At 47.4% G+C, this 13,867-nt stretch overlaps 1 protein-coding gene across 1 annotated transcript in view; it reads left to right on the forward strand.

Annotated features, from left to right (window-relative positions):
- Positions 1–13,867, forward strand: part of MAK (male germ cell associated kinase) — a 172,473-nt gene that overhangs the window by 18,042 nt on the left and 140,564 nt on the right. The window contains exon 2 of the mRNA XM_083187931.1: positions 3,472–3,598. The gene's annotated coding sequence lies outside the window, so the exon portion shown is untranslated. The remainder of the gene's footprint in view (positions 1–3,471; positions 3,599–13,867) is intronic.

Raw genomic sequence — 13,867 nt, forward strand, 5'->3', positions numbered from 1 at the left:
TGGGTGAATCTCAATACCTGTAAAAAAATATGTGGGTGATTCCTCACTCCTTGTGTTTTAGTGCAGCTCAGCCAGCAGGGAGTTGTTATCCTTTGGGCCCCACATATTTTTTCACTGAGCACATTATCTGTAGATAGATATATGGGTAGGTAGACAAATGGGTGGGTTGTTGGGTGGGTCGTTGTATAGATAGTGAATCATTAGATAGACAGATAAATGGGCGGTTGGGTGAATAAATGTTAAATCATTAGATTGATTGATAGATGGGTGGGTGGATTTCAATAACTGTAAAAAAATATGTGGGTGATCCCTCACTCCTTGTGTAATAGTGCAGCTCGGCCAGCAGGGAGTTGTTATCCTTTGGGCCCCACATATTTTTTCACTGAGCGCATTAACTGTAGATAGATAGATATATGGATAGATAGATGGTTAGGTATATAAATGGGTGGACTGTTGGGTGGGTAGGTGTATAGATAGTGGATCATTAGATAGACAGATAAATTGGCGGGTGGATAAATGGTAAATCATTAGATAGATAGATAGATAGATAGATAGATAGATAGATAGATAGATAGTTGGGTTGGTGAATCTCAATACGTGTAAAAAAAATATGTGGGTGATCCCTCACTCCTTGTGTAATAGTGCAGCTCGGCCAGCAGGGAGTTGTTATCCTTTGGGCCCCACATATTTTTTCACTGAGCGCACTAACTGTAGATAGATAATGTAGATAGGTAGGTTGATAACTGGGAGGGTGGTTGGGTAGGCGGATAGATAGTGAATCATTAGATAGACAGGTAAATAAGTGGGTGGGTCACAATATGGAATCTGCTCGTTGGGCCAATTATTCCAGGATAATAGAGTTAAATCCTTTGATCAGCTTCAGGCAGAGTACGTACTGCCAAGGTCAATGTTTCACAGATTTCTACAGCTAAGGAGTGCGATTACCAGGTATGGAAGGGACAAGGATCAATGGCTTATAGAGACCCCCATCAAGGTCTTCTTGAGAAAACTTACTCCACGGAAGGGCGTCTCGAAAATATATAAATACTTATCCGCAGCCGCCACCGACGATGGGCTTATTCAGCTCATGCAGAGGTGGGCGGTGGACATCCCTGATATTAAAGAGAGTAACTGGCAGGCAGCCCTAGCAATCCCGAAAAAGGCAACAAACTCTATACGGGTTCAACAAATACAGTTTAACATCATTCACCGGACATATTTGACCCCAGTGCGGTTAAGAAAGATGAGGGGGTCTGGGGCTGATGCTTGCCCAAAGTGCGGTGAAAATGGTGCAACATTTTGGCATTTAATGAGGTCTTGTAATAGAGTTGACCAGTTCTGGAATAGGGTCTGCCAGGTAATTAAGGGTTTGGGGGTAGCACAGGCTAACCTTACTGATATGACTAAAGAATTGAGTCTCCTCCTATTGTACCTCACCGCAATTGCTAAAGTTGTCATAGCACGCTACTGGATGGCAAAAAATGGACCGATATTTAATGAATGGCTTAACTTGGTGAACACGATATATGAACACGAGAAATTTTACTACGCATCCAAAGGGCGTAGCACTATATTCTTTTCTATTTGGCACCCTTGGCATTTATCTGCATACTACCAGTTCAAAGGATAGTTGTATGCTAAGCACTGTTAGCGAGTCACTTATATTTTTAAACGTTATATCATCGACAGTATTCGTAACGGATCTCACTCTGTATATAAATTAAGTTTGTTCATCAATATTCTAGTCACTTATATTAAAAGTGCAGGGAAGAGAAGCGGTTAGATACTCTCTAGACACTCCCGAATCACGTTCAGGTGTTCCCCTGGGTCACAGAATGGGCCCAGGTTCCTGCCTATTACACAATTGACTACACTTATCCCTCGGCGAATGTCGGTAGCAAAATAAGACATATAAATTCGCCCTTCGAATCTTCGGCACGTTAGCACCTAGTATTTTAGGTATTTCCGCACTGTCTCACTTCATTAAGGTTGTATCCGGCCTGTATGCTTCTCGAATCACCCTCATCCCACTTTTTACACCCCATCTATCTCTTTTTTTTTTTTTTTTTTTCTCTCCTTAACAATCTCTCGATTGTCACTTATATCCTATTTTAACCAAGAATTCAGTCAGTACCATTACTTAACGTCTTAGCCAGGCCCAATAGTCGGGTCAATGGAGCTAACCTCTAACATCCTTCCCGCCTGTGCCAAGCCCTTAAATCCAAACCCGCTTGTTACAAGGTGTTCATTTCTGTATATGCCCCCTATTTGTACGCTGTCATGTCTTATGTAATACTCACTGTTATACTTATCCTTGTATATCGATTTTGTCATGTATTGTATAGGTATTGTCTCGTCTTGTCTTTTTTTATATATATGTATTTTGAAAAATGAAAAATAAAGACTCAATTAAAAAAAAAAATAAGTGGGTGGGTAGATAAATGGTAAATCATTAGACAGATCGGTGGGTGGTAGAAGTGCAATAGCTGTAAAAAAATATTTGGGTGATCCCTCACTTCTTGTGCTATAGTGCAGCTCAGCCAGCTGGGAGTTGTTATCCTTTGGGCCCCACATATTTTTTTCACTGAGCGAATTAACTGTAGTTAGAATGATAGATAGATAGATAGATGGATGGATAGATGGAAAGATAGATAGGTGGGTAGGTAGATAAATGTGAGGGTGGTTGGGTAGGGGGATAGATAGTGAATCACTAGATAGATAAATGGGTGGGTGGGTGGGTAAATAAATGGTAAATCATTAGATAGATAGGTGGGTGGTAGAAGTGCAATAGCTCTAAAAAAATATTTAGGTGATCCCTCACTCCTTGTGTTATAGTGCAGCTCAGCCAGCAGAGAGTTGTTATCCTTTAGGTCCCACATATTTTTTCACTGAGCGCACTAACCGTAGATAGATAGATATATATATGGATGTGTAGGTACATGGATAGTAAATCATTGGATAGACAGATAGATGGGTGGATAGGTAGATAGATGGTAAATGATTCATTAAATAGACAAAGCATAGCTAGATTAGTTTATAAAGTAGAGGCATGGATAAAGAGGTGAGTGATCCCTCTCATTTTTCTAAAGCCCCATAAACGCTACTCAAAAAAAGAAAAGATATCACTCAGAAGGGCATTTTTGAGCAATCTCTTTTCTTTAAAACAAATCTGTAGTATGTTTTCTCAGTATCGTTAATGATGTGTGCTCCCGCGCATCCTTAACGACCTCCCTGCTGCCCCTTCTCCTGAACATACAGGTCAACTTTGACCATATAGCCTATGACCCGCATGTTCAGCAGGTCACTGGGATATCACTGAATGATATTGGTAACTGATTTCTTTCAGTGTGAATAGTGGAACCACAGATATAGTTGACTATATAGATGGTGCCCCTAGACTCCCAGTGTGTACAGGGCTTTAGGGTCAATGTATACTGAGAACATATTATCATGCCTAATTCCATTTTTTAGGTGAGAATTCTCCATAAAACATATGATGAGGTCATAACAGCTGACTACTGCGAAGTGACCTGGACTGCAGAATCCTCCTCAAGTCAAAAAACAAAGATTAAGCACAGCAACAGGAGATCCAATTCAGGTAATTAATGAAAATTAAGTATTGATAATATGTTTTTGGTATACATTTGGTCTTCACAAATAGGACTTCTAGCTATGGATTCTTCTATTATTGTACATTGTGATAACTTAGTGTACAGTTAAATAGATAGAGATAGGTAGAGATAAATAGAAAAAGTAAAAGATAAACTGATACCTTCCTCCACTGTCCGCTAAGGCAGCTTAACGGACATGGGGGTGGGAGGGAAGTCAGTAACCCACTTTTTTTTTCCAGTCAGCAACTTTCTTCCCTTTGTAATAGTGCAGCTTGACCAGCAGGGAGGGTGGGATCCTTAATTGGGTAGGTAAGTAGATGGTGAATCATGAAATAGAAAATGGCTAGGTGTTTGAAGCGCAATATCTGTAAAAGATATGTGGGTGATCCCTCACTGCTTGTGTAATAGTGCAGCTCGGCCAGCAGGGAGTTGTTATCCTTTGGGCCCCACATATTTTTTCACTGAGCACACTAACTGTAGATAGATAGATAGATAGATAGATAGATAGATAGATAGATAGATGAATAGGTGGGTAGGTAGAAGTATGGGAGGTAGTGTGGATAGGTGTATACAAAGTGACTCATTAGATAGACCGATAAATGGTTTGGTGGATAGATGAATGGTAAATCATTAGATAGATTTGTGGATGGGTGAAGCGTAATACCTGTAAATAAATATGTGGGTAATCCCTCACTCGTTGTGTAATAGTGCAGCTCGGCCAGCAGGGAGTTGATCTTACTCAATATCTCTGTATGTAGAAATATCCTGATGGCAGCCACTTGTCCTCTGGAATGGGTCCTTAGGGATCGGGCTAGGTATCCCAAATGTCTGTCAGACCAATGTGTCAGATGGTGCTCTAGTTTTTCAGGTGTCCAATGAAGATAAATGCAGTATAGTTCAATGGCAGAAGGTAGAGTCCCAGTATAGCAATATATTAAAAATCTCAAAGTGTTTCCCTGATAATTTATAACCTCCGGCTTCCTCAGGAGCAAGTGGAGGAAGAGGGTAGTGCGAGACATATGAAGGGAGAAGGTAGTTAGAGACGTATGGGGGGAGAGGGTAATTAGAGACATATAGAGGGAGAGGGTAGTGAGAGACATATGGAGGGAGAGGGAAGTGGGAGACATATGACGGGAGAGGGTAGTGCGAGACATATGACAGGATAAGGTAGTGAGAGACATGTAGGGAGAGGGAAGTGAGAGACATATGGAGGGAGAGGGTAATGAAAGACATACTGTATAGAGCAGCGGTGGCCAACCCACGGCTCTCGAGCCGCATGCGGCTCTCCCACTTCTAAAGTGCGGCTCCTGCTTGCACTGCTGCCCGACGCGACGTCCGTCCCCCTTCAACCGCTGCCGGTTCCCGAATGGTAGCGGCTAGTTACACTTCATGGAAAGGATCTTCGATGACGTCACTTCCATGTGACTGCGGTCATCAATAGGGAGAGGTGTCAGCACGCAGCCTGCTGCCTGAGCGCACAGCACAATTTTCCTGCCGCAAGAAAGTGTACGGCGGCATCAGGTACTCATACTTGGAGCACCACACACTTACACCCTTCCCTCCATCTATGTCACTGATGCGTTAGATGGGTGGAGGCGGAGAGAGTGCACCGGCCCCGGTTTTCCTGTCACTGCTGGGTATTAGGGAGTGGTGCTCTGGCCCCGGGGGTACTGCCGCTGGGTTTAGAAGGGGGGGGGGAGTTGTGCGGGGAATAGTGGTCTCTTGGGGAGGTTGGGGGAGAGTGCTCTGGCGGAGGAAGAGAGTGCTCTTGCGCTCCTCACACACACACAAATCCAGCACCAGTGCACACTGTGAGGATACGAGTTCTTCAATCACTCAGACACCGAGCAGATGAAACCAAAATATGGTTTATTTTTATCACAGCACACACATGTAGATGAAGACAGGAAAAAGATTCAAATGGTAGCATAAAAACATCCGGGTAGCAAAGTCCTTGTAGCATCACAGTCCAAATAACGAAACTATCACTTATTCCACACAGCAGTGATAGCAGATAAGTCCACACGATACCTAGACAGAGCATAACCTCTTAGTCCAGGACAGTCCATCAAATCTCCCTCCTGGCTTGTGTGCCAGTCATTTTAAAAACTTCTAAATTCCCACGCGTCTCCATACCATCAGTGGGCTTGCACTCAATCTCTATTGGTGGATTCAAGTCAGGTTTATCCCCCCTCCCAGGTACTGCTGCTGCCCCCCCCTGCTGGGTCAGGCCCCAGAAAGTCTGGAAGTGGCCAGAGATATGCAGAGCAGTGTCAACACAAGATACAAAACACAGTCTGATTACATTATGTCCTGATTACCCCCTGTGAACATTTCCTGTTGATAGCAGGGGAATTGGATCACCCCCTGTGAAGATTGTCCCTCAGCTACCACCCTCCTGTGATAGCAGGAACAAAAGTATGGTAATTGGACATAACCTTTTGGTGAATTCTTTCCTGGGTATTTCCTGTCAGACCATATTTGGGCAAGAGCGATCTGATCTGGAAATACACGCAGCTATGGGGAATATAGACATACATAGAGAACAATAGGGCTAAAATGTACATTAATTACTGTGGAGTAGAGGATGTCACAATTCACTTTTATTGTCAATGCCATTCCTTCACATTTCCTCCCCCACATTTTAGTCCATGTTCCTGGTGTCCTGGGTAATGGCAAGGGCTGGTCTCCTGGTGTTAGGTGGCACTGGGTCTGGTTCCTGCTGACGGGATAGGCCATCCGCGTTTCCATGATCTTTAGCCTTTTTGTGAGAAATAGAGAAGTTGTACAGTTGTAGGGCTAAGCTCCACCTCAGTAACCGTCCATTGTCTCCAGCTGTACGTTGTAGAAAACTAAGGGGGTTATGATCTGTTACCACTGAAAACTCACGCCCATACACATAGGGCTGCAACTTCTTTAGTGCCCAGACGATGGCTAGGCACTCCTTTTCAATGGTGGCGTAGGCTATCTCGCGGGCAACTAGTTTTCGGGAAATAAAGGCAACTGGGTGCTCACACCCATCCTCCCCTATTTGACTTAGCACAGCTCCTATTCCACAAGCTGAAGCATCTGTTTGCACAATGAACCGCCGGCGGAAGTCAGGGGCGGCTAACACTGGGGACCGGGACAAGATGTCCTTAAGCTGGGAGAAAGCCTGCTCGCAGTCAGGGGTCCAGTCAATGTTTCGGGTGTACTTTTTGGTCGTTAGGTCAGTCAGTGGTTTGGCAATGATAGATAGATAGATGAATAGGTGGGTAGGTAGAAGTATGGGAGGTAGTGTGGATAGGTGTATACAAAGTGACTCATTAGATAGACCGATAAATGGTTTGGTGGATAGATGAATGGTAAATCATTAGATAGATTTGTGGATGGGTGAAGCGTAAAACCTGTAAATAAATATGTGGGTAATCCCTCACTCGTTGTGTAATAGTGCAGCTCGGACAGCAGGGAGTTGATCTTACTCAATATCTCTGTATGTAGAAATATCCTGATGGCAGCCACTTGTCCTCTGGAATGGGTCCTTAGGGATCGGGCTAGGTATCCCAAATGTCTGTCAGACCAATGTGTCAGATGGTGCTCTAGTTTTTCAGGTGTCCAATGAAGATAAATGCAGTATAGTTCAATGGCAGAAGGTAGAGTCCCAGTATAGCAATATATTAAAAATCTCAAAGTGTTTCCCTGATAATTTATAACCTCCGGCTTCCTCAGGAGCAAGTGGAGGAAGAGGGTAGTGCGAGACATATGAAGGGAGAAGGTAGTTAGAGACGTATGGGGGGAGAGGGTAATTAGAGACATATAGAGGGAGAGGGTAGTGAGAGACATATGGAGGGAGAGGGAAGTGGGAGACATATGACGGGAGAGGGTAGTGCGAGACATATGACAGGATAAGGTAGTGAGAGACATGTAGGGAGAGGGAAGTGAGAGACATATGGAGGGAGAGGGTAATGAAAGACATACTGTATAGAGCAGCGGTGGCCAACCCACGGCTCTCGAGCCGCATGCGGCTCTCCCACTTCTAAAGTGCGGCTCCTGCTTGCACTGCTGCCCGACGCGACGTCCGTCCCCCTTCAACCGCTGCCGGTTCCCGAATGGTAGCGGCTAGTTACACTTCATGGAAAGGATCTTCGATGACGTCACTTCCATGTGACTGCGGTCATCAATAGGGAGAGGTGTCAGCACGCAGCCTGCTGCCTGAGCGCACAGCACAATTTTCCTGCCGCAAGAAAGTGTACGGCGGCATCAGGTACTCATACTTGGAGCACCACACACTTACACCCTTCCCTCCATCTATGTCACTGATGCGTTAGATGGGTGGAGGCGGAGAGAGTGCACCGGCCCCGGTTTTCCTGTCACTGCTGGGTATTAGGGAGCGGTGCTCTGGCCCCGGGGGTACTGCCGCTGGGTTTAGAAGGGGGGGGGAGTTGTGCGGGGAATAGTGGTCTCTTGGGGAGGTTGGGGGAGAGTGCTCTGGCGGAGGAAGAGAGTGCTCTTGCGCTCCTCACACACACACAAATCCAGCACCAGTGCACACTGTGAGGATACGAGTTCTTCAATCACTCAGACACCGAGCAGATGAAACCAAAATATGGTTTATTTTTATCACAGCACACACATGTAGATGAAGACAGGAAAAAGATTCAAATGGTAGCATAAAAACATCCGGGTAGCAAAGTCCTTGTAGCATCACAGTCCAAATAACGAAACTATCACTTATTCCACACAGCAGTGATAGCAGATAAGTCCACACGATACCTAGACAGAGCATAACCTCTTAGTCCAGGACAGTCCATCAAATCTCCCTCCTGGCTTGTGTGCCAGTCATTTTAAAAACTTCTAAATTCCCACGCGTCTCCATACCATCAGTGGGCTTGCACTCAATCTCTATTGGTGGATTCAAGTCAGGTTTATCCCCCCTCCCAGGTACTGCTGCTGCCCCCCCCTGCTGGGTCAGGCCCCAGAAAGTCTGGAAGTGGCCAGAGATATGCAGAGCAGTGTCAACACAAGATACAAAACACAGTCTGATTACATTATGTCCTGATTACCCCCTGTGAACATTTCCTGTTGATAGCAGGGGAATTGGATCACCCCCTGTGAAGATTGTCCCTCAGCTACCACCCTCCTGTGATAGCAGGAACAAAAGTATGGTAATTGGACATAACCTTTTGGTGAATTCTTTCCTGGGTATTTCCTGTCAGACCATATTTGGGCAAGAGCGATCTGATCTGGAAATACACGCAGCTATGGGGAATATAGACATACATAGAGAACAATAGGGCTAAAATGTACATTAATTACTGTGGAGTAGAGGATGTCACAATTCACTTTTATCGTCAATGCCATTCCTTCACATTTCCTCCCCCACATTTTAGTCCATGTTCCTGGTGTCCTGGGTAATGGCAAGGGCTGGTCTCCTGGTGTTAGGTGGCACTGGGTCTGGTTCCTGCTGACGGGATAGGCCATCCGCGTTTCCATGATCTTTAGCCTTTTTGTGAGAAATAGAGAAGTTGTACAGTTGTAGGGCTAAGCTCCACCTCAGTAACCGTCCATTGTCTCCAGCTGTACGTTGTAGAAAACTAAGGGGGTTATGATCTGTTACCACTGAAAACTCACGCCCATACACATAGGGCTGCAACTTCTTTAGTGCCCAGACGATGGCTAGGCACTCCTTTTCAATGGTGGCGTAGGCTATCTCGCGGGCAACTAGTTTTCGGGAAATAAAGGCAACTGGGTGCTCACACCCATCCTCCCCTATTTGACTTAGCACAGCTCCTATTCCACAAGCTGAAGCATCTGTTTGCACAATGAACCGCCGGCGGAAGTCAGGGGCGGCTAACACTGGGGACCGGGACAAGATGTCCTTAAGCTGGGAGAAAGCCTGCTCGCAGTCAGGGGTCCAGTCAATGTTTCGGGTGTACTTTTTGGTCGTTAGGTCAGTCAGTGGTTTGGCAATGGTGCTGTACTGAGGAACAAATTTACGATAGTACCCCGCTGTGCCCAGGAAGGCACGTACCTGTTTTTGGTTAGTGGGGTGAGGCCACTTCAGAATGGCCTCAATTTTTGCTGGTTCTGGACGAATACGGTCTCCCCCAACCCTGTGGCCAAGGTACAGAACCTCTGCCATCCCCATCTGACACTTATCCGGTCTGATTGTCAACCCTGCCTGGCTAATCTCTGCTAAAACCTGGGCTACATGCTGCAGATGATCCTCCCAGGTCTCACTAAAAATTGCTATATCATCCAGGTAGGCCTGGGCAAACTCCTGACACCCTGTCAGTATGCGATCTACTGTACGCTGGAAGGTGGCAGGGGCATTCTTCATCCCGAAGGGCATGTCAGTAAATTCAAAAAGCCCAAATGGGGTATTGAACGCTGACCTCTCCTGTGCCTCTCTGGTAAGGGGTATCTGCCAGTACCCCTTGCTAAGGTCCAGGGTGGACACATAGCGAGCCATCCCCAACCTGTCTAACAGCTCATCTACCCGGGGCATGGGGTATGCGTCTGTCACTGTCACCTCATTCAGCTTCCTATAGTCCACGCAGAAGCGTGTACTCCCATCCTTCTTGGGCACTAAGACCACGCTGGAGGCCCAGGGACTATTTGATGGCACAATGACCCCAAGCGCCAGCATTTCGTCTACCTCTTTTTTCATCATATTGAGAACCTCGGGATTCAGCCGATATGCTGGTTGCCTAATGGGCCGAGTTGCTCCGGTGTCGACATGATGGGCTGCTACATGAGTGCGTCCTGGCCTGCTAGTGAACTGAGGCCCCACTAGCTCCAAAACCTCCCTCATTTGTCGGGTCTGGGTTTCAGTTAACTGTGTGCCTATGGGCACGGCCTCCACCCCCACATCCTTCTTGGTTGCTGCCAGAATGTAAGGGATGGGGTCAGTCTCTGGGTCATCCATTGGTGGGCAGCAGATTGCCACAGCCCCTATTTCCCTGGTGACATATTTTTTTAATCTATTTATGTGGTAGGTGCCCACCCGCTTCCCGGTTTGATCTAGGGCAATGATATAATCTACCTGCCCCTGTCGGTCCACTACGGTATATGGCCCTGCCCAGGTCGCCTGTAACTTGTGCTTTCGTACAGGTACCAGTACCATCACTTTCTGACCCACTTCCAACTCCCGTTCACGTGCATGCTGGTTGTAATACTGGCACTGCCTTCCCTGTGCCTCCAGCATATGGTCATGCGCAAGCTGCATTAGCCTTTGCAGTCTCTCCCTCATTTGGGCCACATATTCTAAGACCGGAACCTCCGGTTCCTGGAATGATCCTTCCCAGCTTTCCCTGACTAAGTCGAGAGGACCCCGGACCCTTCTGGCATATAGTAACTCAAAAGGGGAGAACCCGGTAGAATCTTGCCTTACTTCGCGGTATGCGAATAGAAGCTGTTGCAAGGATTTCTCCCAGTCCCCCCCCTCTGATTCAGCATATGCCCGTAGCAACTGCTTAAGGGTCGCATTAAATCGCTCACACAATCCGTTTGTTTGGGGGTGATAGGCAGTAGTGCGAAAGGGATGGACCCCAAATTTGGCCCATATGGTCTGCAGTAAGTCCCCTTGAAATTGCGCACCTTGGTCGGTGACCACTTCTTCGGGAAATCCCACACGACTAAAGATATCCATGAGAGCCTGGGCAATATGCTCAGCATCTATGGATGCCAGCGCCACCGCCTCTGGGTACCTAGTCGCATAGTCAACCACAGTCAGTATGTATTTCTTTCCTGTTCTGCTCGGTTTCTTAAAAGGCCCAACAATGTCCATGGCCACTCTCTTGAATGGCTCACTGATCACAGGCATGGGTTGTAGGGGGACACGACGTGGGGGTCCCCCGAAGCGTTGACAGACCCCACATGACTCTCTATACTGTCTTACCTCCTGGTTTATCCCTGGCCAGAAGAAGTGCCGCAGCAGTCGGGCCCGGGTTTTACGAATCCCTAAATGGCCTGCTGAGGGGATGTCATGGGCAAGTGCTAGCAATCGCGCACGGTACTGCTGGGGAACAATTAACTGTTTCCTAGGGACTTCGGGCTCTAATGGGTCTGCTTTTGCTGGCACCCTGTACAGTCTCCCCTCCTCCCACTGAATGCGATCCTCCTGAGTTCCCCAATCACTCCGTCCTGCTGCCCTGCGGAGGCTAGCTAGGGACGGATCTGTTTGTTGGGCTTCCCTAAATTCCACTCTATCTACCTCCCCCAGATTCACGTCACAGTCAAGCAAGTCTGGTACCATGTTACTCACCGGCGGTGGCTCAGGGGCTGTAGCAGTAATTCCTGGTGCTGGCGTGAGAGGGCCCTCAGGTGCTATCTCTCCAGCCTGTGACTGGCTCCGGGTGATAGCTCCCACGAAACAACTGGCCAATCCACCACCCAAATCATTTCCTAGAATAACATGGGTGGGGAGCCCTTCCAGAAGTCCCACGTTCACTTCCCCAGAGTCCTGACCCCAATCCAAGTGTACCCGGGCCATGGGGATGACAGTGATCTGCCCCCCTGCCATGGAGATCTTAATTTTCCGTTGCTTCAGTAGTTGGCAGGGGGGGATTAATTCTGGGCGGATAAGGGTGATGGAGGCACCCGAATCTCTTAACCCCTGCAGTTCCTTCCCATTAACTTTTACAGGCTGTAGATGTGGCTTCATGTTATCCGGGGTGGCTTTTCCAATAGCTGCTACCACCTCCACCTGGTATACTACTTCCTCCGCCTCTGGCGCATCAGGACAGTTATCCCCTCCCCCTCCCCCAAATGATGGTTCCTGGCACACAGCTACTCGAGGCAAGGCATGTCGGGCACCTGGAAATGGTCCTCTTCCCCGGGGGCAATCTCGGCGGACATGACCCACCTTGTCACAGTTGTAGCAGCGACGGGCTCCTGGTAGCTCGGGTCCCCAAGGCCGGGGGTTGGGGGGCTGTGGAGCTGGGCGTTGGGGGGGCGCCGGTAGATCCCGATCTGGCTGGGCCCGTCGGAGATTGGTCTTTTCCTCGATGTTGGCCCCTCTCCACCGAGGCCTGTTAGCTGTGAACTCGTCCGCTAGTTGTGCCGCTTTCTCGGGGGTGGTAGGGGTCCGATCTGCTACCCACTCTCTGATCTCAAGAGGCATCTTGTTCAGCAGCTGCTCCAAGATAAAAGCATTTTTAATATCTTTTACAGTAAGGGCCTGCTTCACGGACAGCCACTTATAACAGTTCCTCCGCAACAGGTTATTAAACTCTGTAAATGAAGAATCGCCTTTTCGGGTTATGGTGCGAAACTTCACACGGTATGATTCAGCAGTCACCGCATATCTAGCAAGCAGGACACTCCGTACCTCCTCATATACCAGCACCTGCTCTGGGCTCAGGGCATGGAATGCTTCCAGAGCCCTTCCTCTCAGACTGGGGAACAGAAATCGAGGCCACTCTGCTGCCTCAATTCCATGCAAAGTCATAACAGATTCAAACATCTGCAAATGGGTATCAATATCCGAACCGGCATCATCAAAAGGTGGGATGTCATTATATCTTAGCCTGGCCACCTGGCTTACTGATGCTGCCGTAGTGGGTATAGAGGACTGCAACCCCAATGCAGCTCCCAAAACTGAGGCTCCTTATCCCACTGCTGCCGCCAAATGTGAGGATACGAGTTCTTCAATCACTCAGACACCGAGCAGATGGAACCAAAATATGGTATATTTTTATCACAGCACACACATGTAGATGAAGACAGGAAAAAGATTCAAATGGTAGCATAAAAACATCCGGGTAGCAAAGTCCTTGTAGCATCACAGTCCAAATAATGAAACTATCACTTATTCCACACAGCAGTGATAGCAGATAAGTCCACACGATACCTAGACAGAGCATAACCTCTTAGTCCAGGACAGTCCATCAAATCTCCCTCCTGGCTTGTGTGCCAGTCATTTTAAAAACTTCTAAATTCCCACGCGTCTCCATACCATCAGTGGGCTTGCACTCAGTCTCTATTGGTGGATTCAAGTCAGGTTTATCCCCCCTCCCAGGTACTGCTGCTGCCCCCCCCCTGCTGGGTCAGGCCCCAGAAAGTCTGGAAGTGGCCAGAGATATGCAGAGCAGTGTCAACACAAGATACAAAACACAGTCTGATTACATTATGTCCTGATTACCCCCTGTGAACATTTCCTGTTGATAGCAGGGGAATTGGATCACCCCCTGTGAAGATTGTCCCTCAGCTACCACCCTCCTGTGATAGCAGGAACAAAAGTATGGTAATTGGACATAACCTTTTGGTGAATTCTT

Source organism: Crinia signifera, chromosome 5 (assembly GCF_055691185.1).
Source record: "Crinia signifera chromosome 5, ASM5569118v1, whole genome shotgun sequence".
Classification (NCBI taxonomy): Eukaryota; Metazoa; Chordata; class Amphibia; order Anura; family Myobatrachidae; genus Crinia; species Crinia signifera.